The 23,883-nt window shown below is 47.6% G+C and overlaps 1 protein-coding gene and 1 long non-coding RNA gene across 2 annotated transcripts in view; one reads left to right on the plus strand and one right to left on the minus strand.

Moving 5' to 3' along the window:
- Ppargc1a (PPARG coactivator 1 alpha) overlaps positions 1 to 23,883 on the minus strand; it is a 615,371-nt gene that overhangs the window by 545,446 nt on the left and 46,042 nt on the right. The window lies entirely within an intron of this gene.
- LOC134474065 (uncharacterized) lies at positions 220 to 14,206 on the plus strand. The gene is made up of 3 exons (XR_010044654.1): positions 220 to 1,766; positions 10,168 to 10,246; positions 10,462 to 14,206. It is a non-coding gene; the product is annotated as an uncharacterized LOC134474065 (long non-coding RNA).

The raw sequence follows: 23,883 nt of genomic DNA on the forward strand, positions 1-23,883 counted from the left end.
CATCAAATCTAAGATGCTATCAATTGTGAGATGCACCATTATTTTATATGCCACTAAGAAAGAAAAATGCTGCCAATTAAATGATGATACACCATCACTTGTAAGAAGCATCCAATTTCAGAGATGCTAAACTGTGGGGGGAAAATATCTGTCTTGAAATCAGTGAGACACGTTATTAATCACTATTGCTTAAAAGCAAATAATATAGAGCTTGAAAGTTAATTGGTTTTCAGAAAACAATGAAAAGGCATAGCTGGTACAATGTCCTGCTTGATGCAACTAGAGGAACAAATTATCATCCTTTTAAGACAAGACAACATAGAACACGAGTTCAAAAAGACCCGGATTCAAGTCTCGTTCCCTCCACTAACTAGATGTGATGCGTTACTGAATAGCAAACTCGCAAAACTTCAGTTAGTTTAGCTGAAAGATATACTCTGTAAATTTCAATGTTTAAATATGTTACACCAAATGAAAACCTAAAATAAGGATCTTGAGCATTTTCCTGCCCAGATTTGTCAAAAGTGGCTTTTACAAAGGTTAATTATCATTCGTAGCTAATATCATCAGTGGTGATATAGGTAACAAAATTGTTTTTCCTCTGTTCTTTAATAGACCCAAAGAACTCTAGTATGCACTGGTCTTGGCTTTATTGATTCTTACTTTACACAGGACAGGCCATTAGGACCGTCAGCTCGAACAGAAATAGGTTCCACAGAGGCATGTGCAATTGGGTGGTTCATTTTATGACTCACATTCAAGGTCCTTGTACTTTCCTGTCCCGAGACTCTTCCTGGACACTACGTGTGTAAATGTGAAGCCACCTGAAGAGGAAACGTAGACTGATCTGCCCTGGGCATTGCCTGGACCAGGAAGCACGCCTCCTATTGGCAAAGCAGACCTCTTTAGTACATGGATTACTCTACCAGATGCTCCAAACTGCTCCACAACCTAAGCTTCATGCGAAGCCGGGGAGTTAGGCAGGAAGAGCATCACTGTTCCAAGTCAGGAGAAAAAAACAGATTCGGAAATAGGATTCCCATGATGCAACGCCGGGGCTGGGAAGGGAGCCCACATGTGGCTCCAAATGCAGACCTATCCTGGTCCCTCTGTGCCACCACATCGGTGTCAGTAACACATTTTTAAAGGCAACAAGGCAATGACACCATTCCGTTCCTCCTCCAGCCTTCTTATTCCAGTGAGAGACCTGTTCATTACAGCGGCCCTCAAATTCGCCCGCAACTCTCTTAGTATTCTGGAGACAAAAGCAGTGTGTAAAAACTCAACCTGTCATTCCTACATTTTCTAGAACTGTGCGACTCTGGGACCCTGAGCAGGGAGGGTGCTAGGAAAGGGCTGACATCAGGTAGAGCCACTAGGAAGCAGAGCGAAGGCCATGTCATTGCAGATGCGGCTGAGAACTCAGAGGCAGCAAGGTGAGGGCAGTGTGCCAGCCCGTGTGGGCTACCTCAGTGTCACAGCTGACAAGCTGGGAGTGCTAGACGAGCTGCTCCCTTCCTGGGTTAGGTAGTGTTTGATCTGGTAACCTCTAGGAGAAAGTCTCTTCTAGAGCTGCTGACCTGTGACCTTGGCAGTCTAGTGCTGAATGGCTCACATTACCATTCTTCCTGCAGGTAGACTGCGGTGCAGATGAAAGGAGATGATATCTACACAGGGTCCTCCACGCCAGGCCCGCCAAGATGTGGTCTGTAGAGCCCCTCCAACGATGGGCTGTGTTACTACAAGCTTCTCCGTGGAACTAACAGGTGAATTTAGTGTAACTCCTCTATTTGGGGCTTTGTGTTTATTTGTTTGTTTGTTTGTTTGTTGGAGGCCCTAGATCTTCTTTTTTAAAAAACACAGGGTCTTACTAAATCCTTCCACTGCCCACGCTTGGCTGAGACTTGCAGTCCTGCCTCATTCCCTCAGAGTGCTGGGATTACCAGTGGGTGCCATCACCTTCATCTTCGAAAAACAGTATTCTCCTTTCAGACTAATATAATGTAGGTTAAATAACTTTATTGTTAAATGTTTAGTGAACAGTTAAAAAATTAATAAGCCAAGTTACTGCATGAACAAAAATTGGAGCCTTGAACAAAAATTAACAAAAGATATAAATGGCTAAGAAACAGTAAAACACAATGTCAGTTCACTCTACTAATCAAAGAAGAGAAAATTAAAGCATGATATAATTTTAGCTGACGGACAGTGTTATCCTGTTCATTACACCCATGCTGAGAAGGGTTATGTGGCACATTTGAGCACACCATAGCTGCTAAATCTTGCTGAAAATAATGCGGCTGAGTATATCTGAACTTTCATGTGTGGCCACATATCTACAAACCATGAAGAAAACTTGTACATTCTGTGGCTCTCCAATACCTATTTACTCCTTTTTTTAAGTAAAATCTTCAATATTTAATTGCCTATATGGCCACTTGTCTCAAAGACTATAAGTCCTAATCTTCTTGTACCTAATCATGGCCCTGTGAACATGTGTTACTCTAAGTAATCCAAGTGTTAATTATAGGTGCACATCTCCAGAAGTTTCCTTAAAGAGAGACATGCTTTCTTTCCCCACTGCCTTCTTTCCTTCTGACTAGAACATACCTTCGATGGCTGGATGTCCCACAGCCATCTTGGATCATGAGGTGTCTGAGAATGGAACTCATATATGGCAAAGCAGTGGGAAAAAAGACTATTCCTACAATCTCCAAGCTTTTTTTAATTCAGAAGACAAACTTTTACTTTGTTTAAGCCACAGTAAATTGAATTTTTACTTATAATCAAAGCCACCTTCAATAATGCGTGAATTAATATCAAGTAATGGCAAAACATTGGACTGAAAAGAGCCAGATGCAAAACAGTGTATAATATACTACTATCTGTGTTTGAAAAAAGAAATAGAAGACAGGAATGTATGTAGGACTTGGGTTTCCCACTGCTCACACCCTTATGTCTTGCTCACTCCCCAGAACCTGATGTCGCCATGTGACTCATTTACACCCACAAAATAATTAGAGACTGACTCTGTGCCACTTCCCAGTGAGCCCACGAAGGCCCAGCAGCTTCTTTCAAATGTTCTTTGCAATGTTATTTATAACAGCGGTAAATAAATCAAACCAAAGTATTTGCAATACATTATGTATATTTCTATATAGAGAGTACAATGATGGGGAAATCTTATTATATAGCAAGACAATGACAACATATAAAATTGTATGAAACATTCTACTCTAAAAATACATAGAAAAGGACTTCAATGAATTATATTAAAAATGATTAACATTACTCACCTCTGAGTGAGCAAACAAAGGTTAATTTTTGGGAGCCCATCATTGTTTTCAAATCGCTCATACAGTATACTTTTGATCTTAATAACTCTGTTTTCATTTCTAGATACTCTTCTTGGTCCTTATACAATGCTTTGAAATCTCTTATCCTGAATTATCTGATTAACTGTTTGTAGTTTTTCTGACACACTTATTACTTGGTATTACTATATTTCTTTGTTCAAGCTTTCAGTTTGCTTCTTTCACTGAGCATTTTTAAACTACTTAACGTCCTTTTCTGCATCTTCATCTTCTTTACCCTAACTATAACATACGAAGCACTTGAGGGCCTTATTCTGCCATGTGTTGTTTCTCTTGGTTTCAATATGAGCAACTAAATCCTGTGTGTGTGCGTGTGCGTGTGTGTGTGTGTGTGTGTGTGTGTGTCTAATTTACAGGAGGCCAGAAAAACCAAGGCCCAGGATAAACATTTGCACAGAAGTCTTTCTGGCAGTTCTAACCACTAACTTTGGGAATAAGACAGATTCTGCCTAACGCTGTGATTAAGAAATCTCAACTAAGAGGGGATTTTGTTTTCTAACCCACTTTTCTATAGCTGGCATGGCCTCCCAAAGGCCTCGGCTTTGTGTTAGCGTCTTGGTTTCCACTTTCTGCACAGCAAGGGCCCCAAAGCTGGTCTCTGTTTCCCAGTAGCATAATCCAAGCGTAGGAATCTTACTTTTTGCTGTCTACATGTGCCCTCAGGGCAGAGCTTCATCTAAAATTTCCCAACCAGGCTCCTCTATTTATTTATTTTAGTCCATGGAATTTTCTATCACTTGTTTACAGATATTATAAGGATGTTTTGGTTATATGTTATCCAGTATACTTAGTTTCTTTGAACACTAACATTTATCAGAATATCTGATGAACCCACCACGAAGCTAGAATTAGAGGTCTGGGTTGATATTTCTTTTATAATCACAAAAGCCTGTTCCTACAAACATAGAAAATATATCACATATATTAACTGTCCTAAAAATTTCTCTGACAGCCTGCTTTGTTCATTACTAAAAAATATTCAGTACAGCTCTAGAAAAACCATGTATCTGAGTATGGACTGAAATTAAGTAGCTCATCACCATAGTGAAAGAACATTATATAAGAACTTTCACATGTGAGCAGAGGGGATGAAGTTCTAGAGAACACTGAATGCCAAAACACATGAGGTATTCATTAAATATCTATGTTAAGAAAATATAATATATCCACTAGATGGTATTTTAGAAATGGGCATGTTTTAGCCAGTTTCCCATTACTATAAGAAACACCTCAGGTAATCAACTTAAAAAGAAGAAAGGTCTATTGTGGCTCACAGATCTGGAGGTTCCAGTTCATGGTCAGTTGGCCCCACTGCTTTGTGGTCCTGTGGTTTGGCAGCATGTGATAGCGGGAGCATGTGGCAAGTACTTCTCACCTCATGACACCCAGGAAGTAAAGACAAACAAGAGGTCCCAAGGTCCTAATCTCCCCTTCGGAGCATTGACGCTATGCCCTAGCTTCCTGCCACTAGCCCCCACCTCCTAAAAGTTCCACCATCTCACACTAATGCCATGGGCTTGTGACCAAACCTTCAACACATGAGCCTCTGGGGACAGCCAAGACCAAATTATTGCACAGTGCCAACATAGTACTGCCTTTTTTTCTTCTGTGTGTGATATTAGAGAGACAGAGCCCAGAGCCTTCACTCTGAGGGAGGCTACATCTGCAGCCTGGTTTGTTTTGTTTTATTTTTATATTTTGAGACAGTATTTTTCAATCCTCATGTCTCAGCCTCCCAGAGTGCTGAGGCTGTAAGTATACACCATCAGGCCTGGCTTATTGTCAATAGCTTATATTTATCATATTCCATTTTTCTAAATATATTGCATGTATCATATCAGGTATTCTATTTTAATATATACCATATATACTATTTGTAGGTATATATACACACTATATTATATGTAAACATTAGAAATATTTACGATACAGAGAGTATGCATGTATATGCATATATAAATATAGCTAGTGTGTATATATACATATATATTACACATATAGTTGTACACCAAAAGAATCTCTTCAAATATTCTATGGAAGTGTTCCTAAATATTCAAAGAGCTGAAATAGACTTTCTCCTCTTCCCTCTGTTGTAACTATCGCTAGTAATGATAGCTAGACAACATCACACTTTAATTTGTAGGTGTGATTTACGGCAACCTTCCCTTTATGTTCTAATGGGAGAATGAAATGAGATGGCACCAGCAAAGCATGCAGCAGCTAGCACAAAACCCAGCAAGAGCTTGTTCGGATGACAGTGGGGAGGAAGAGAATGAGGATGATGGTGGCAGCGAAAGTGGCAGTGACTTTTTAAAGGAACTGTGGAAAATACGAGGGAGTTAAAACCAGTGCCTGAAAACAAAAGGCAGTGCAGAACAAACGGAGCCGTCTTTGTTTTGGATTTAAAACTCCAGATGGGCAGATTGAAGTTTGCTTACTTGTATCTACAGCATCTGAACTTGCAAAAGATATAAGTATTTAAAAATACTTCCAGTCCACACGCACCATCAATATTAATATTAGTATTAGTAGCACCATCAGTATTAGGAACTATTGATTTTACTATTACTATTAGTGCAAGAGGATCATAGTAAATCTTATAGTACAGGACATGAGCATTAGGTTTTACACTTCCAGCAGGAGACCAAGACAGAAGTGTACACCCATGCATCTCAGGTCCTGGAAGGGATCACACACCCAGAGTGCAAGGCCCTGGTGCTTCCTGTTGCAGAAAGAGAACTCCACAGTATCTCAGAGCTCAGAGGGACGGGTAACAGCGACTGAGCACATACAATGTGCCGAGTGAGGTGCTTACTGCTTTTGCTCCTAATCTTACCCATTCCTCACCAAAAATTCACTAAGGTGGCTTCTCACTATCCACCCCCTTAGAGAAGGAGCATAGTAGGGTACTCAAGAGCACAGAGCACTGGAATCTGCTGTCGCCTGTGTGTGAATCCCAGCTGTCACTTTCCTTGTAATTTAACTTTTCAGTCTTGTAATTTACCAGTAGGCATAAGGGTAGTCACTCACTCAGTGACTACTCTCAGGATGACATGGAGGAAATGAGCTGGGAGACGCAAGGTACCTGGGACACAGTAAACCCCTCAGCCTGAGCCTTCACTGCCGCCACCTTTCAGATGAGGAAACTGGGGTATTAAGAAGTGAAGTTACTCAGCCGTGAGAGGCCAGGCTGGGGCTGAAACCAGATGACTAACTTCAGATCCCCGACAGGAAGAAGGAACTACAACTCCTGTCTTCACACCTTAGTGCCCTCGTCATACTGTACCAGAACAGACCTCTCTCTGCTAGAACAGAGCCGAGGTAAGGCCTGTCCCCCTGGTCCGGCCAACTCCAAGACCCCACGTTTTTCCAAATGGAGGATATGAGTGGTGGGCTAAGAGATGAAAAAGGAGACTCCACAAGGCTCTCAGGCCTAGCAATTGCTACTGAGCTCTGTTTCCAGGGTTACCAGAGAGGAAGCAGGACCCCAACAGCTGCCACCCACAGGGAGTGAGCAGATCACCATGTGTGAGGCACACTTCTTAATCCCTCCAAACTGATGAGGCAGGACTGTCACTCTGCCCTCCACAGGGGAGGAATTTGAGAATTAGGGAGGTCAGGTAAATGGTCGAAGGACAAATCATTAAACAGCAGAGCCAGGGCCTGGCCCAAAACAGGGCCATCATCAATCCAGTTAAGTTCTCCTAACCCAGTCCACAGCAGGGATGATGGCAGAGATGAATGTTCAGTAGGCTGAGCTCCTTTCTCCAGAACACTGGCAGATGGAACCCACGAGACTTTGGCAACAAAGACTCTGGGGCTAAAAGCTTCAACATGATCTCAGCTCCCATTCTGGTCCACATCTCTAGGAAACTTTGTCTCCTGCAGTCCCAGTAACCACCATCATTGAGGAACTATCATGTGCTGGGCACCATGCCTGGTATTAGATTGTAAGCCCACTGAGGGCAGGAACAGAGTCAGTCTTGTTCCATCATGGACTCTCAAAGCTTAAAACAGTGCCTGGCTCTCAGTAGGGTACAGAGAAATATTTCTAGAATGAATGAGTCATGAGCCAGTGAGCAAATAAAAATATCCATCCTAATCCTAACCATCACTCTGTGAAGTAAAATGTGTAGGTAGGGAAGAAATTAAATTCAGAGTGCTTGAATCCCCTGCTCAGGGTCACGCTGTTAATGAGGGGTAGAGCTGGGGTTCAGCCCTTGCACATCTGTCTCCCAAGTCAGATTCTTTCCTCTGTGCTTCTCCTTTCTAACAGGAGACAGGAGCTGTACCTTCCAGGGCTACCGTGAAGACAGAATGAGATAAGGTGTAAGAACTTGTTTTTACAAACTCTGCACCTGCACAAGTTGGTGACTGTGATATTTTAAACAAAAAAATCAAACCCTAAAGCCAAAACAGCCCAATGTTACTGGAATTTTAAGCACTGAAAAGAAATCAGTGTATTAGGGAGCAAGAGGGCCATCACCTGCTTTGAAATCAAATCTTCCTCTAAACAGGCAACTGTGAAGAGGAGGTACGTGGGGAAGAGACTCCCCAGATTTAGAACTGCAGACTTGCAGTGTACAAAAAGCACCAAGAATTACTTTCTGCTCAGTGTGGGTCCCTCAACAGAATGTAACACCAATTCCAAGTGAAGCCCAGTGACGGCAAAGCACAAAGAGGAAATATCACAGAAGTGCAGCTGAGAGCAGGATGCCCACTGCGCGAGATGACTCCCGAGAAGGTCCCGCGGCCTTGGTGATGTGCTTCAGCTCCTGGATGATCCATCTAACCACCACTCTCTGTGGCAAAGTCACATGATTTAATTAAGCCTGCACAGCAAATTAGAACCTACCAACACCTTCCACCCAAGCAGCTCTCCACACCATCCTTCTCCCTGTTTCTCCTAACAGCCTTCTCTTCATTTTCCCGGTTAGATACAGCACAGTAATTGGCCCTCAAAATCAAGAGGCAAACCCCAAGTGCAAAAGTGAAGCTAAGTAAATGTCCCCCTTCCCTCTCCAAGCCTCCCAAGGTGGTTTAAAACAGATCAGAAAACAGAAGCAATTAAATAAACAATAGATGTGAAGCTTATTCAAGAACACAAGGGCAGTATCAGCCCACAGTAGTTAGTGAAGTAAGAACCTTCAGTGAGTCTCCAAATCCTGAATCATCAGGATTGGGAACCCACAGGGGACAATCTTGCCAGCTTTTTCTAAGCTGATAAATTGAAGCATGGAAAAACTAAAAGATTATTTTAAAAATAGTGCAAGGATGCTGCTTCAGGAACAGAGTGCTCTCATCTCTGTGTTTTCCCAGATTCAACAGAGGGAAAGGCAACTAAACGTCCTCAGGGCCAAACCTAGGAGATCCCTGAGTGTCCCGCTGGGCACAAGGATGGGTGATGACCAGGCCTACTCAATCCTGCCTAGACAGAAGCCAGCCTTAGTGGCACCATATTTCATGATTCATGTCAAGAGAAGCCAGAAGTCCTTTCTCTGGAATCCTGGAGGCCAGGGAGTAAAATCTTCTCATGTTTAAATGTTTTAAAGGTTTGACCAAGCAACTTCAAGTCATCAATTTGCAAACATAACCTCTCTCCTCTAGAGTGATATCATGGTCCCTGTCTTAGTTATTTTGCTTGTTGCTGAGACAAAATACCTGGTACCCAAAGTTAAAGGAGGAAAGGTTTACTTAGCTCACAGTATGTGGAGGTTTTGCTCCATAATCAGCTGGGTCCAAGGCAAACTGCTACACAGCAGAGGAGCAATAGTTCATGCTGCCAGAAGACAGCAAAAGCAATAAGAACAAACGGTGGCAAAAAGCGTCTTTCTGTCCCTTATGTAGTGTCCTGTGTACTAGGATTAGGGCAGTGCTGATCCAACCAGTGAACTGATCCAGCAATCACCACCCTTAATCCAAGCATTGTACTACAAATCTATCACATACCGTGGATTCTACCACCTCCAAAAAAACCCTACAACCCCATGAGGCTTTAGGGGGACATCTAGACATCAAATCATAGCAGTTCCCGCCACGCTATACACCCACACCCCACTCTGAAGACCCAGGTTCCAGTTCTTCATCCTCCACTATCAGGGGTACCCACTCCCCAGGGATCATTTCAATGTCCCAGGGCCTCGAATCCTCATCTGTGAAACAGACTTGATGAAGCCTCCCTTCTTCATGTCCTGTAATTTTTTGCATAAATCAAATAAAGTAAGTTTTGCAAAAACAAGGGCCATTCATCTCTATATCCATAGGGCCTTTGCACAACCAAAATAATAAAATTAAAACTAAAAGTTTATTGCATGGAAAAGCACTTTGCAGCGGGAATCATCACACAACCTGCTAGTCCTCCAGATCTTTCCAAGTCATAAAGAAAGGTTTCTTGCAGTTTTTTTAAAATGTACTTTCCCCTCCCTCCAAAAAAGTTCTTCAAACAGAAGTAATTGACAGTATCTGTTTAGTAACTTAGAAAGGGGGAGAGAGAGAGAGAGAAGAGAGAGCGTGCTTTTATGCAAATTTGATTTCCCTATAATAATCTAAAGCTATTCTGCTAGAAGGAATTATCTCTGCAGGCTGGCAGCTGTGGTAGGCAGTGAATTAAAAATGGCTCTGTATATGGGAAAATTTGTGCTATAATCAGTTCTATTCTTGGAGAGGACATCAATCTAGCCCAGCTCCCATGATGCTTTCCTTGTGCAAATGACATACAACCATGAGGTAGAAATTCTTGTGACATCACGGCTGGGGACTGTGTCCCACCTGAGATGCCATCCTGCTTTTACAGGATGAAGATGGAGCCGATGGCAGCCTCCACACAACCAGGGTGGCCTGTCCCTTTGCCTTAGGAAGACATTGGATGACATGTGAGTCTGTAGACAGTATCGTTCAGTCCAAATCTGACGAGCTGCACAGTCTTGGGTGTTATAGACCGGTAATCCTTTCTTTTCTTTCCCACACTGTAACCTTCTTTTTGTCTTTTTTCTTTCCTTTCTTGCTTTCTTCCCTCCCTTTCTCCCTTTTCATCTCTTTTCCTTTCTTTCTCCTTCTTCCTTTTCCTCCCTGAAATTCTGCCCAGCAGGGACATATGCTACGCAAGGGCTGTTTGTCACTGGGAAAGGCACACGCTACGAACGTGTTTTAAGAAGAGCACAGCCACCAAGGGAATCCTGTCTCCTTCATCAGAACATGGAATTTTCCTTGGAACGCATGTCACTGCGTGCTTTGAGGTATCTTCCTTCTCTCTCTCTCTGTCATGGGCACCATCACTGTGTCTGCTCAGAGTAATGCATTTCAGATCACACTGTGTAAGTGTGTCTCCATGTACGTTGCATAAAGGGGTCTGGACCCATCCTGATTCAAGTCCCCGTGTCCCCACTAAGATAACCATGAAACGATACTAGGAATGTCAAGAAGTGGCATCTTCTAAATTGAAATAAGTCACCTCACCCTTTCAAACACTGTTAAGAAATGGTCTTGGTCTGTACAACCCATGACCTAGACTATAGAGCCAGTACACACCCATAGGGAAGACGGATTTCCAGAATGTTCTCCACCACACAGAGATGGCTCCATTCTGCTCCATCAGCCCAGGAATCTCTGCAGAAGAGGGAAGGACAAGACTCGGAGGCCGAGAGAGCGTGACTGAGACCTCAGGGGGGCTGCATACCCAGCGGTAAGATAGTCCACAAAGCTCCAGAGAGGTACCAGAAATGCTATTGTGTGCTTTGAAACAGTTCCTTGGAGAAAGAGAATTGTTCTCACCAGCAGACAGCACCTCTCAGGACTGGACGGCCCCGGCTGCTCCCTCTGGGCAGGAACTCTCTCTTTCCCCTTCATGGCCAATTCTCAGGTGCCTTCTCCTTTTTAGCTCTGACCAGACACCAAGACCCAAGCGCATATTTTTAACCCCACTCCACCCCCTCTTCCAGGGCTCCAGAGTCTCCTGAGAGACACAAAGCTGCCTGTGTTATCCCTTCCCTGGGAAGGCAGAACAGGGTGGCCCTGCAGGGTTCATTAAAGAGACAGCTGCATCCAGTTTCCTCATTACTCTTCACGTAGAAACTGCAAATTGCATTTGCAAATATTTTCTTTAAAATGAAATTGTCGTTTCCGAGTTCCTTGCAAGCGCCCAGTGTCTGGGTAAAGTAAGTAGCAGTGATGTAAAAACAGGGTGTCAGCCCTGCATCCTTTACCGAGGTAGCAAGCCCCACCCTAGAAACCTGCGACATGAGGAACAGTGCCAATGTGGAGTGCTCAGGTGACATGAATCACTCTCCTACACTGGCCTGCTGGGGCAGAATTAATTGCATAAATGTTGGGCTCTCCTGGGTCCAAACCAGTGATACTAGATTTAAGTAAGCAGATTTAACTAGATTTATGGTTTAACAATCTAGTGATACTATTTAAGAGGCGGCAATGAAATGTGAGTTCATTTCACCCTCCCATTGGCCTCTCATGGACCAAGTTGGTTTCCCCTAGAAATCCTGAAAACAGGAACTAAACAGAAGGCACCCACTGTCCAGGTATGAAACTCAGCAGGTCTGTGCCTCAGTCTCTCCCTCTGTAGAACTGAGATAATCTAAAGCCTCTTTTGTGGAAGCTTGCTAATAAGAAACAAATCAATTCACATAAAGTATCCCAAAGGATGTTCAGCATACAGTTAGCACACTGCAAACACAGATACAGATATCTAAATGTAAATCCATTCCAAACTCACATTCTGAGCCTGCAGCTACTTCAAAGCCTCCCTTTAAAAGGCTCAATTGGAGTAAGAAGCTCTGAATTCAACACTTGAACCCACAAGTCGATTTTAACATCAACCAAAGAGAGAAAACCTGATTTTGCACCTCCCGGTGTGATGCAGAAAGAAAAGCACGCCACCCCCCAGGAAGTGTTTCTACCACAATATTGGACCTGAACTTGATCAAGCTCCTGGATCTAACAGTCTGCAAGAGCAAAATAAAAGGGACAGAAACTCATCGCAATGCAAGCAGCAAACTCCAGACTGTAAGAAATTCAACAGGACAAACTCTTCTGCTTCTTCAACAAACAGATTGCAAGCCAAAAAAAAACAGAGGGGTACTATCCCAGAATAAAGGAAATGTACAAAGTCATATCCACAAAATGCACTGTGTCGAACTCACTTGGGGAAAAAGAGTAGAAAATGCCAGTAGTTCAAATCAGGGGAAATCTGAACACTAACTGGGGCCCTGTGATATTAAGGGGTTATTTCTACTATGCTTTATTTGCTCTTCTGGTTGAGAGATGGTCTACATTCCATTGAATGGAGGCAGCTGTCATGATTGTTTTCTCCCAAGAATGACCTGCAGAACGGGATGGCCAGCTTCTATGTGTCTCTAAGCCCTTGCTTTGGAGACAGCCCTGCCTGGAACCCAACAGCCTTACTGGGAAAAGCCAAGCCGTGGAGTGACCAGAGCCAGGCACTCCACCGGAATGTCCAGCTGGGTCCCAGGAGACCCAGCCTACCCTGCATCTCCAGAAGGCCGCAGCCCAGCTCATTGCTGATTATAATCAGCTCTGAGACCCCAGGCAAGCACAGCAGGGCTGAACCATGAGAGGGAACTCGAAACTCTTGTTTTAGCCCCATCATTTGGAGGCAATTCCTTATGAGGCACAAAGCAATCCGAAAATTTAGTCTCACAGAGATGCGTTCTTAAACATTGACCAAAAAATATGATATCTGGGATTTTCAAATTAATCCAGTTAATAGTGAAAACAAGCTGGTCCGTGTGCTGCTAATTGTTCAAACTAAGAACCTGGATCAAAGAGAGTAATTACACCTTTCCCCTCTGCTCTTGGATATTTTTGAACTGTTTGCTAATGCAAAGTTCTTCGTAAGAGCTCCAGATTTAGCAAGACAAGATCTGATGTTTACGGGGAACAGAATGCTTGGAACTCGGAGGTGGCTCCCTATGCCAAGCAATCACACATGTCACTGTTTACACATGTGATATGACAGCATCCTCTTTACTGTCCAGGCACAGGATGTCAACCTCTAGAAAGCAGCACGTAGAGGTGCAGGAATCTGGAGTCCAGAGTGGAATCAAATCCCAGCTCTGCCTTCATCAAGCTGGGCATCTTCGCATCCATTCTCACTGGGTTCTGAGCATGAAAAGGACATTTTTCCTGATGAAGTGACCCAGGTCTTAAAGACATAAATGGTCAGCCTACGTGATGAGGTTCTACAAAAGCAGAGATGTAACTGTTGCAAGCTATAATGCAAAAGAAATCAGTGATTCTCGAGGTATTGCCAGTATTCTATCACTGGAGATCATATGCCTAGCCATGGGAAAAAGTCAAATTTCTGTTCTGAAAAGCACGTCACACTGAGGGGCAGGACAGCTTCTGTTTCATTTGGGAGAACGCATTTGGGACCCACCAGCTGAGTCCATCTGGGGACGGGCGCATCTTGGAGTATGGTGAGCGCATTGCACAAGGCGTCCAAAGTGAAGTTTTATGAGACAGCTCGTGACTAGAAGTCCAGAGAAAAAGTGCCACATTTGGACCAGAGAGCCATGCGTGCTGCTAACGAGAGGCCAGCAAGCTGCTTCCTGACACAGGCAATGCCACACAGGCATTTGCAGATGGAGCAACTCGGAAATGTGTCTACTTTGGAATAATTGATTATTCTCCCAAACAACACCAAGGAGGCTAGCAGGTCATTAACTGCACTAATAAATTAAATTAATCTACTAATACATGTGCTGCTATATCAAGAACTGTAATTCTATGTACATCTCTCTTTATGGAGTAAGTTTGTGGGGGGAATATCTGAACTGAAGTAAATTCTTTCATTAACTTGCCTTTCTATTTCACTGGCCTACTATTATTTTAAATTGATGGGGAAAATGAATTAAATAATGGCATTTAAGAAATCAGCTTAAATTCAAGCCCAGCATGTGCAACTTAGCAAGATCCTGTCCCAAAATTTAAATTTTCCAAAAGGCTGGGGATGTAACTCCGTGCAGAGACCTCAGGCTTGATCCCTGGCATCACAAGAAAAAAGAGCAGAAGAGAAAGGGGGGGGGGGCGACAAACATGACGAGGGGAGGTGGAGAGGAAGAGGAAGGAGGAGGGGGAAGGGGAGGGAGGAGGGGGGAGGGGAGGGAGGAGGGGGAGGGAGGAGGGGGAAGGGGAGGGAGGAGGGGGAGGGGGAGGGAGGAGGGGGGAGAGGAGGGAGGAGGGGGGAGAGGAGGGAGGAGGGGGAGAAGAGGGAGGAGGGGGAAGAGGAGGGAGGAGGGGGAAGAGGAGGGAGGAGGGGGAAGAGGAGGGAGGAGGGGGAAGAGGAGGGAGGAGGGGGAAGAGGAGGGAGGAGGGGGAAGAGGAGGGAGGAGGGGGAAGGGGAGGGAGGAGGGGGGAGAGGAGGGGGAGGGGGAGGGAGGAGGGGGAAGGGGAGGGAGGAGGGGGAAGAGGAGGGAGGAGGGGGAAGGGGAGGGAGGAGGGGGGAGAGGAGGGAGGAGGGGGGAGAGGAGGGAGGAGGGAGGAAGGGGAAGAGGAGGGAGGAGGGGGGAGAGGAGGGAGGAGGGAGGAGGGGAGGGAGGAGGAAGAGGAGGGAGGAGGGGGAAGAGGAGGGAGGAGGGGGAAGAGGAGGGAGGAGGGGGAAGAGGAGGGAGGAGGGGGAAGAGGAGGGAGGAGGGGGAGAAGAGGGAGGAGGGGGAGAAGAGGGAGGAGGGGGAGGAGGAGGGAGAAGGGGAGGGAGGAGGGGGAAGGGGAGGGAGGAGGGGGAAGAGGAGGGAGGAGGGGGAAGAGGAGGGAGGAGGGGGAGAAGAGGGAGGAGGGGGAGGAGGAGGGAGGAGGGGAGGGAGGAGGAAGAGGAGGGAGGAGGGGGAAGAGGAGGGAGGAGGGGGAAGAGGAGGGAGGAGGGAGGAGAGGAGGGAGGAGGGGGAAGAGGAGGGAGGAGGAGGAAGAGGAGGGAGGAGGGGGAAGAGGAGGGAGGAGGGGGAAGAGGAGGGAGGAGGGGGAAGAGGAGGGAGGAGGGGGAGGAGGAGGGAGGAGGGGAGGGAGGAGGAAGAGGAGGGAGGAGGGGGAAGAGGAGGGAGGAGGGGGAAGAGGAGGGAGGAGGGAGGAGAGGAGGGAGGAGGGGGAAGAGGAGGGAGGAGGAGGAAGAGGAGGGAGGAGGGGGAAGAGGAGGGAGGAGGGGGAAGAGGAGGGAGGAGGGGGAAGAGGAGGGAGGAGGGGGAGAAGAGGGAGGAGGGGGAAGAGGAGGGAGGAGGGGGAAGAGGAGGGAGGAGGGGGAAGAGGAGGGAGGAGGGGGAAGAGGAGGGAGGAGGGGGAAGAGGAGGGAGGAGGGGGAAGAGGAGGGAGGAGGGGGAAGAGGAGGGAGGAGGGGGAAGAGGAGGGAGGAGGGGGAAGAGGAGGGAGGAGGGGGAAGAGGAGGGAGGAGGGGGAGAAGAGGGAGGAGGGGGAAGAGGAGGGAGGAGGGGGAAGAGGAGGGAGGAGGGGGAAGAGGAGGGAGGAGGAAGAGGAGGGAGGAGGGGGAAGAGGAGGGAGGAGGGGGAAGAGGAGGGAGGAGGGGGAAGGGGAGGGAGGAGGGGGAGAAGAGGGAGGAGGGGGAAGAGGAGGGAGGAGGGGGAAGAGGAGGGAGGAGGAAGAGGAGGGAGGAGGAGGAAGGGGAGAGAGGAGGGGGAAGGGGAGGGAGGAGGGGGAAGGGGAGGGAGGAGGGGGAAGGGGAGGTAGGAGGGGGAAGGGGAGGGAGGAGGGGGGAGAGGAGGGAGGAGGGGGAAGAGAAGGGAGGAGGGGGAAGAGGAGGGAGAAGGAGGGAGGAGGAGGGGGAAGAGGAGGGAGGAGGGAGAAGAGGAGGGAGGAGGGGGAAGGGGAGGGAGGAGGGGGGAGAGGAGGGAGGAGGAAGAGGAGGGAGGAGGGGGAAGAGGAGAGAGGAGGGGGAAGAGGAGGGAGGAGGGGGAAGAGGAGGGAGGAGGGGGAAGAGGAGGGAGGAGAGGGAGGAGGAGGGAGGAGGGGGAGGAGGAGGGAGGAGGGGGAGGAGGAGGGAGGAGGGGGAAGAGGAGGGAGGAGGGGGAGGAGGAGGGAGAAGGGGAGGGAGGAGGGGGAAGGGGAGGGAGGAGGGGGGAGAGGAGGGAGGAGGGAAAAGAGGAGGGAGGAGGGGGAAGAGGAGGGAGGAGGGGGAAGAGGAGGGAGGAGGAGGTTCCTTAAATCCATGCACTTGCCAGTGGTTTACAATTTTTAAAAAAATGTAACATCACATCAGGTAACATCAAATAGCAATAAAACAAATATGTGTGGGAGCCAGGTCCTCGTCTTCGCCCTCTCTGCCAGGCAGGAAGCTTCCCCGGGAAGCATCGTGGTCATCAGCTCTGCAGTGCGGTCATCTGGCTTCTCTTGTGGTGGCTGCAGCCGAAAGGCCTGAGGCCACCACTTCCCAAAGGGAGCCACAGACCCCTGGCCCCTAGCTGTAACGCCGTTACCTCCTTAAGGGTCTGACACGCTGGGAGTGTCTGGGAAACGTGTTAGACAGCCTTTGTCATGCTTCTGCACCTGCGGCTGCTTTTTGGTTTTTGTCTTTTGCATGTTACAGGGTGAAAGTTAAATGAAAGATAAATCCAGATCGAACATAGTGACTGCCACAAAGAACAGCCCTGCATGCAGTTAAAATTACAAAAATACATCAAATCAAGGTGCGGAGAACACTAACATTTTCCTCCCTTTATCCTGCATCCGATAAGGAATTTAAACCAAATGTTTGCTTTGGAGTCTCCTCAGAAACACGAATGTGTATGCAGGAATCTCCAAGAGGTTTCTAAAAATGTGGCATTCGAGAGATTTTTCTCCAGACTTGTTGCTCAGACACCCAGGGGACAAAGGAGAGTCTGCTGCTCGGGAACTAACATTTGCTCACAAAGTCCCGTTCGCCACCAACCTGGGCCACCAACCTGGGCCACCAACCTGGGCCACTCCCAGTTAGGCTGAACAGGCAGCACTAACCTCATTCTATTGTAATCAACTTTATTTTATACACATGTTGTTCTGTTTTTGTTTTTGCTTTTGAGACAAGGTCTTTAGAGACAGGGTCTCAAACTAGTGGCGATCCTCCTGCCTCAGCCTCTGAAGGGCCGGGATTACAGGCACACACCACCACGCCCGGCATGCGAGACATGCCGAGAATATGTGTGGGTTGCAGAGAAATCAAGCAGACGGCACAGAGATTTCCCACGGCCTCGTGGCCTCCATGAGCCCCCAGGAGCCCAACATCATGACCGGAAGTCCAGAGTTCCAAATGGGGTCCCTCTTGGCGCCTTTCATTCAAATGTAGAAATATGCAACTGCTGTTGTGGTATCAGGCAGAACAGCTTCTGCACCCTAAAAATACTCTGCTCCACTCTCCGCCCCTCCCGGTTCTGCTTTAGATCTAGATGTCCTCTAGTGCCTGGTGCCTGGGTGAGGCCCTGGAGGAGGTGGCTGGTTGTCAGCGCCTGCAGCTGACCTGAGGCAGTCTGGTGGCAGGAGAACTTACAAATAAAGTTTTATTGGTAACACAGCCATGCCCATTGTCTGCAGGGGCCCAGTGGTTACCAAAAGGACAGTGTGGACTGCAAAATCCAAAGTCATTGCTGGCTGGTCAGTGACAGAAGTCCGGCAGTTGTTGCTCGGAAAGACCGGATGCAGTTAGAAGAATCCTCTGCCTGAAGAAAATCCTGGCTTTGTGGCGTAGTCCTCCCAACAAACTGGGGAGTATATTGATTTCCCTGTCGTGGCTCCCACACGCCTGGGAACTGGCTGTGTCCAACAGGCAGGAGAGGAAGGTGCGGGATCCGGGCTCTGCCGGCCCGTCTCTAAGATTTGGGTTATGTTTTCCCCCGCAAGGGAGCTGAGCTTCCCGCCCGGCTTCCTTTTTTCTCTTTTTGCCTTAAGGTTTGTTTACACTCCGCGGGAGGAAAGGTAAGGAGATAAAAAGCCGCGCAGGATGAATAAAGGAAGACAAGACAACAGCAGAACAAGATAACAGGCAAGATGAGAGCAGGAAGCCGGAAGGAAGTTACAAGTCAGCACTGAGCGGACGGGAAGGGAGATCACAGCCTGGCTGGCCCGCGGGGAGGAAGGGAGAAGACCAGTGGCTGCAGGCTACTGCAATGCACAGATGCCCCAGAGTGCCCTGGAGTCCCGGAAATAAGTAGTTTAATTCTGCCTATTAGCTGCTCGAGCTGCCCGAGAGCCCAGCTGCTATCCCCACCGCATCCTCACCCTCCCTGCGGGCCGGCGGGACAGGAGGTCGGGAATGGTGCAATGGGAAGCCTTTGAGTCTGCGATTTCTTCTTTTCTCTCCCAGCCCAGCGCCACCCTAAGAAGAGCAGGCTCTGGACTCCAAAGGAGAAAAAAAGATGACCTTCTTTAGTGTGCCTCCAATAACCTGACTAACAATAACCACAGAGGCTAGTTATTCAATGCTTGCTCTGTGACGGCCTCCAGATTAAATCTTCTCTACATGTTAATTTCTTTAATCCTTGTGACAACCACTCAGGTCAAATAATACTATAGGGACTTTGTGAAAACTAAGAGAAGCCAAATGATAAGGCTGGTAGACAGAGCTGGAATTCAAACTCAGAATTGCTGTCCACCAAATCCACACTTCAAAACCACCATTCATATACCCTTTCTTCTTGCTAATAATGCTGACTTGATGGCAGGAACTCAAGCAGCCATCTTGATCTGTGAGGCTTCCTTGAATATAAAAACTATACAACACACCAAGGTAAGAAATGACCTAAAGGCATAAGCTAACCAAGCACAAGCTAAGTGGATCCAAACTGGCTCCCTGTAGCCATCACCTACACTTACATGTACTGCGTTATGATGATGCTATTTATAAACAAATCTTTAAAGCATTTGCGTCTGACAAAGTGACTTTGTGTACACAGAAAAGAGAAGGAATGCTGGGGACCTGGCCAGTGCCTTCTCCCTGTCCCTCCTCTTCCACAGCACAGCAGGTGACAAACATGCATCAGCCACCTTACAGAGAGCCCAGCACGAAGTCTAATCAGGGTCTCCGTCCGTCTGTGCTCACCCTGGAGTGTCGTTGAGGCCATTTTTGCCCTTTTCAGTCAAGCAACCCCATTTGGATTTTCAATTATTTAGTCGCCCTAGCTCAGAGGTTCACAATAAAAATAACTGTATGTTCTCATTAGCAGCAAGGCCCAAGGATAGGTCATTTTTAAAAGTCTCCATGTATTTCAAAGACATAGTTGGGACCAAGTACTCTACTAGCTCTAAACCAAAGTCACTGGACAGGCCTACCTGTTTAAGGACAGATTATGGAAAAATAAAATAGAATACAAGAGATGGGCTTGGGTTCTTCCTTCCTGCTAAGACTTGTGATACAATGGCTGGAAATTAAGCAGTCATTTTGGCCTGTGAGGCCACCTTGAGGAAAATTACACACCAAGGAGCAAAAGAGATTGAAAGTAAGTACTGGACTCATTAATTGCTGTGGGGCTGTAGGGTATCATCTCCAAATCTGGGGGTGGCATTAATTGTGAAACTCTCTGGACTATCTCCAGATTTTATTTGCAAGAAAGGAAGAGCAATCTTTTTTATTTTCAGGCCAGGGTATCACATGTCTGTTACCCACAAGCCAAATGCAATACATAAGTAACACGGTAGGTATTACTATGTTACACTTGATAAAAACTGCCCAGAATTCCACAGTTTATAAGCAGCAGAGGTCAGATTTTTGGGCTCCGTTTCTGTGACCTTTAGTCTAGAAGGCACAGGGCAGCATGTATTTTAGGGACAGAGAAAAGGGTTCCCACTTACACAAGCAGAACTTCCCAGTCAAGGCATTGACAGAGCAGCTGTTTCTGACTCCTATTCATGCGCATCACCAGGACACTGGGCGAGAAGGGTCCAGAAGCAGCCGCCCTGAGGAATTCGTACGAGCTTTCGCTGCTTCGGAACAGGGAAACCTCACCTTTCCCTTTATACCTTGGGGGCATTGCTGATCAATGCTCATATTCTCAAATCTAAAGTTTCTTTTATGTACCCAACCAATGGTTTCAGAGAGCCTGGCCTGGGGCTGACACTGAGGTTAGGGGCAGAGGTGAGATTCGGGTGTGAGATGGGGTAAGAAACACACACAGCTCAGGGGGCGCTGAGGGCGCCACAGAACTCTCAAATGAGGTCACTTTTGGCTCCGGCGACCAGGGAGCTCTTCACGGGAAGGGGCATTCGTGCTCTAAGACCTTACAGTGAAGGTCTTCCAGCCCAGAAACTGGCCTGGCCCAGCCTCAGAGCCAGGGGCGAGCCAAATGTGTTAGGGGAGCAGCGAGCCCAGCTGGCCCGAATGTGTCCTGGGCGTTAGAAGGGGTTAGATGGACGGAGAAGGGCCTTGGGGTCCCGGCCCAGGAGTCCTGGAAGCGGGGTCAGTAGCTCTGGAATCCACTGGAGGCAGCGAGCTCAGGAGACACAGTGGCCAAGCCCAGGTGCAGGGAAGTGGCCAGGAGGGGCGGGTGAGGGCAGTGGCCTCCCTAGAGGGCATCGCAGCCGTTTGTCTGTCTCTCTGTCCGGGCCAGAGGCAGCGCACAGGAGCAGCGAGGGGTGGTACAGATGGCCGTAAAGGGGTGGTGGCAGACACACGGGAGAAGGAAGGAAGCAGAGCAGACACGGGGTGCAGGGTGGGAACCCGGGAGAAGGGGGCTGTGAAGGGCGATTCCGGTTCCGGGGATGCCCGGAGGTGCAGGGCTGGCCTGCAAGGGGAGGAAGGACTAGAGCTGCTGGCCGGGGAGCCCGCGGGCCCGAAGCTGTAGAGGAAGCCATCGAAGTGGGGGAAGAACCGCAAGAAAAGGAATGTGAAGGTGCAAACTCCAGTAAGAGACACAACTCCTAGGTAGGAGGAGGAAGAAGGGAGGGAGGGAGGGAGGGAGGGAGGGAGGGAGGAAGGAAGGAGGGAAGGAAGGACGGAAGGACGGACGGACGGGATGGGGAAGAAGACCAAAGAGCCCCGCGAGCAGGAGCCTGTAAGCTTACAGAGAAGGGGGACGGCAGGAAAGTTCTAGGAAAACAGTAGACTCGCCTCATCTGTCTTTTTCTGAACTTGGCTTTTTTGCAAAGAGCAGCCTCGCTCTGGTGCTGAAGGACACTGGCCCAAGCTGGAAGTTCTCCCCTTCCCGTGGGGAACTGGCCACCGCCACCAGAGAGGGCCCATCGGACGCAAGAGCTGAGTCCTGCCCCTCCGGCTACACTCTGTGGCTTCTCCCCGCTATGAAAATCCACCTATAAAATGAGTCGAGGTTAACTACACAAAGATACATATATTCAAGGATGTTCCTTGTACTATTGCTTTATTATGGCAGAAATCTGGAAACAATCCAAATGGTCAACAATAAGGGGCTGGATGAGCGGGGGCATGTCCGTCTCGCAGATGGCTTTGCACTCATTAAAAGTTATGGTGTAGAAATCCTTTACCGGTGCATAAAGCTGTGTGCAATATATAAAGCCTCAAAGGCAAATCCCAAAGCATGCTCTTTCTTGAAACGTATATGTATATGAAAAACCACAGATTATATAAATGCTTATCTGCAACTCTAAAAGAAGCCGACCGGTGAGTTTGTCATATTTCCGCTTGGTTTATCTGTGTCTTCTAAGTTTTGCAGAATAAACATTTATCTTTGGCAAAAGTTGAAAAGTATATTTTATGTGAAATGGTTTCTCCAAGTTTCTTCTCCTATCGCCCCTCTTTAGACGAATCACTTTGGCTTTTCTGCAGGGACGTTTAGGACAGGCACCTCAGAGTAGGGATATGATTCACTACGTGTCACTTTACCTTATATAAAGAACCCGGACATGCATGGAGTGTTAGGATCCCCAAAAACCTTTCAGTCGAAGTTAGAAATTTGGATGTGTGCAGCATAGCCTAAGGCAATTCCCTTTACCCCACCCTGACCTCCTCTTTCCCATTTTGCAAACTTCAGGGAGTCTCCTGTCCTGCTGAACTCAGAGCCTGAGTTTCCACTAAATGAAATTAAGTTGGTTACCTCCCTCCTAAACCCCAAAAGGACGCCGGAATGCGAAGCCCCTGGTATGCTCTGTGCGTCAGGGCTAACTGGTTTCTATTTAAACACCACAGAATACGTCCAGTTCACTGGTACTTACCCAGTGATTGAACAAATGTTCAAAAAAGTCCTGGGTGAAGCAGCTCGGCACCACGACAGGCTCTGGGGATGCAGTGACAACAGTGCCGACATCCTCGCCACCTTCAGGTCCCACTACTAGATCACTGAGACACGAGCGTCCGAACCTTAACAGACTGATTCTAACTCAAGCTTTGAAAGGTGTTGGAGCCCAAGCCAGGCACACCAACCCATCAATACTGCCATTTCTCAAAGTGCCAGAGGGGTGATAATACCCATTTCACGGGTCTAGACTAAAGGTGAAGTGTACATCAGGGCCCAGTCCATGGTACGCCCTCCATAGCCACAGCCTTGCGTTTTCATTATGAACGCCGCAGCGTGCTGATTTAATTACCAACACTCTAAGCAGATTTTTTCTCATGAGTCATTTGGTAGCAAATTTTATTTCAAAAGGCACACTTCGATTTTTGATCAATATCACATCTTTCACTAATGAGGAGATGTTTTCTCTAATTCTCTGCCAGAATCCTGCATTCTGAGAGCGCCTTGTATTGTTATCACTCAATGTTCACCCTTTGATTTTCTTACTAGAGTCTTCCTGGCTTCTTTTCTCCTCTAAGGCAACGATGGGGCGTCTAGATTTCAAATACTTGGCTTCTGTTTGAAAAGGAAAAACAAAAAAGAAAAACAAGCTTTTGAAGAGAGTAATAGTCTTTGCTCAGTGGTTAAAACAGGAACAAGCAGAAGAGGAGCAGCGTGCAGAGACGCTGACCGCCCTCGGAACTCTGGCCGCCTCTCCTCGGAGCCCATTTCCAGGCCCACCCAGCCCGGGGAAGGCACGGGTCCGAGGCCACCTGTGGCCCGCTGAAGCACTGGTGCTGCCCAGGAGTTGGGAGTGCCACCGCCCTCCACTCACCCTCCCAGCCAACACACAGGGTCACAGCGCAGCCCCAGGAAACACCAAGTCCTACCAAACCACCTTCCCTTTTCAGCAGCGTCCTAGGTACACGAGAGGAGCCCCTGGGGTCCGGGGAGGCCACAGCACCCAGGCTGCGCTCTCCCAGCTCCAGCCTGGAGGCCTGCTTTAAGCCACAGCCGAACTATGTAACTGGGGCCGCACGTCCTCGTGGCTGCAATGCCACCTAGCGGCCAGGTGGGCGTGCACGCGTCCTCTCTCTGGCTGCAAAACCAACTTCTGACACCCGTTGAGTCTTCAGTTCCTTCCAAAGGGAGGCAGAAGTGGCTGGTTGCACATGACAGCCAGAATTAGGAATCATCAGGGTTCTAGCGCGTTCAAACTATTTCCTGATTATAATCACATCCAAATCACCCAGAAGAGACAAAAGAGGATAGAAAAATTCCTGCCAACTTTAGGTTTTCATGCCCAAATGCATCCTCATACA

The sequence above is a fragment of the Cavia porcellus genome, unplaced genomic scaffold (genome assembly GCF_034190915.1).
Source record: "Cavia porcellus strain 051 isolate PalLab524CR breed Dunkin Hartley unplaced genomic scaffold, mCavPor4.1 scaffold_30, whole genome shotgun sequence".
NCBI lineage: Eukaryota > Metazoa > Chordata > Mammalia > Rodentia > Caviidae > Cavia > Cavia porcellus.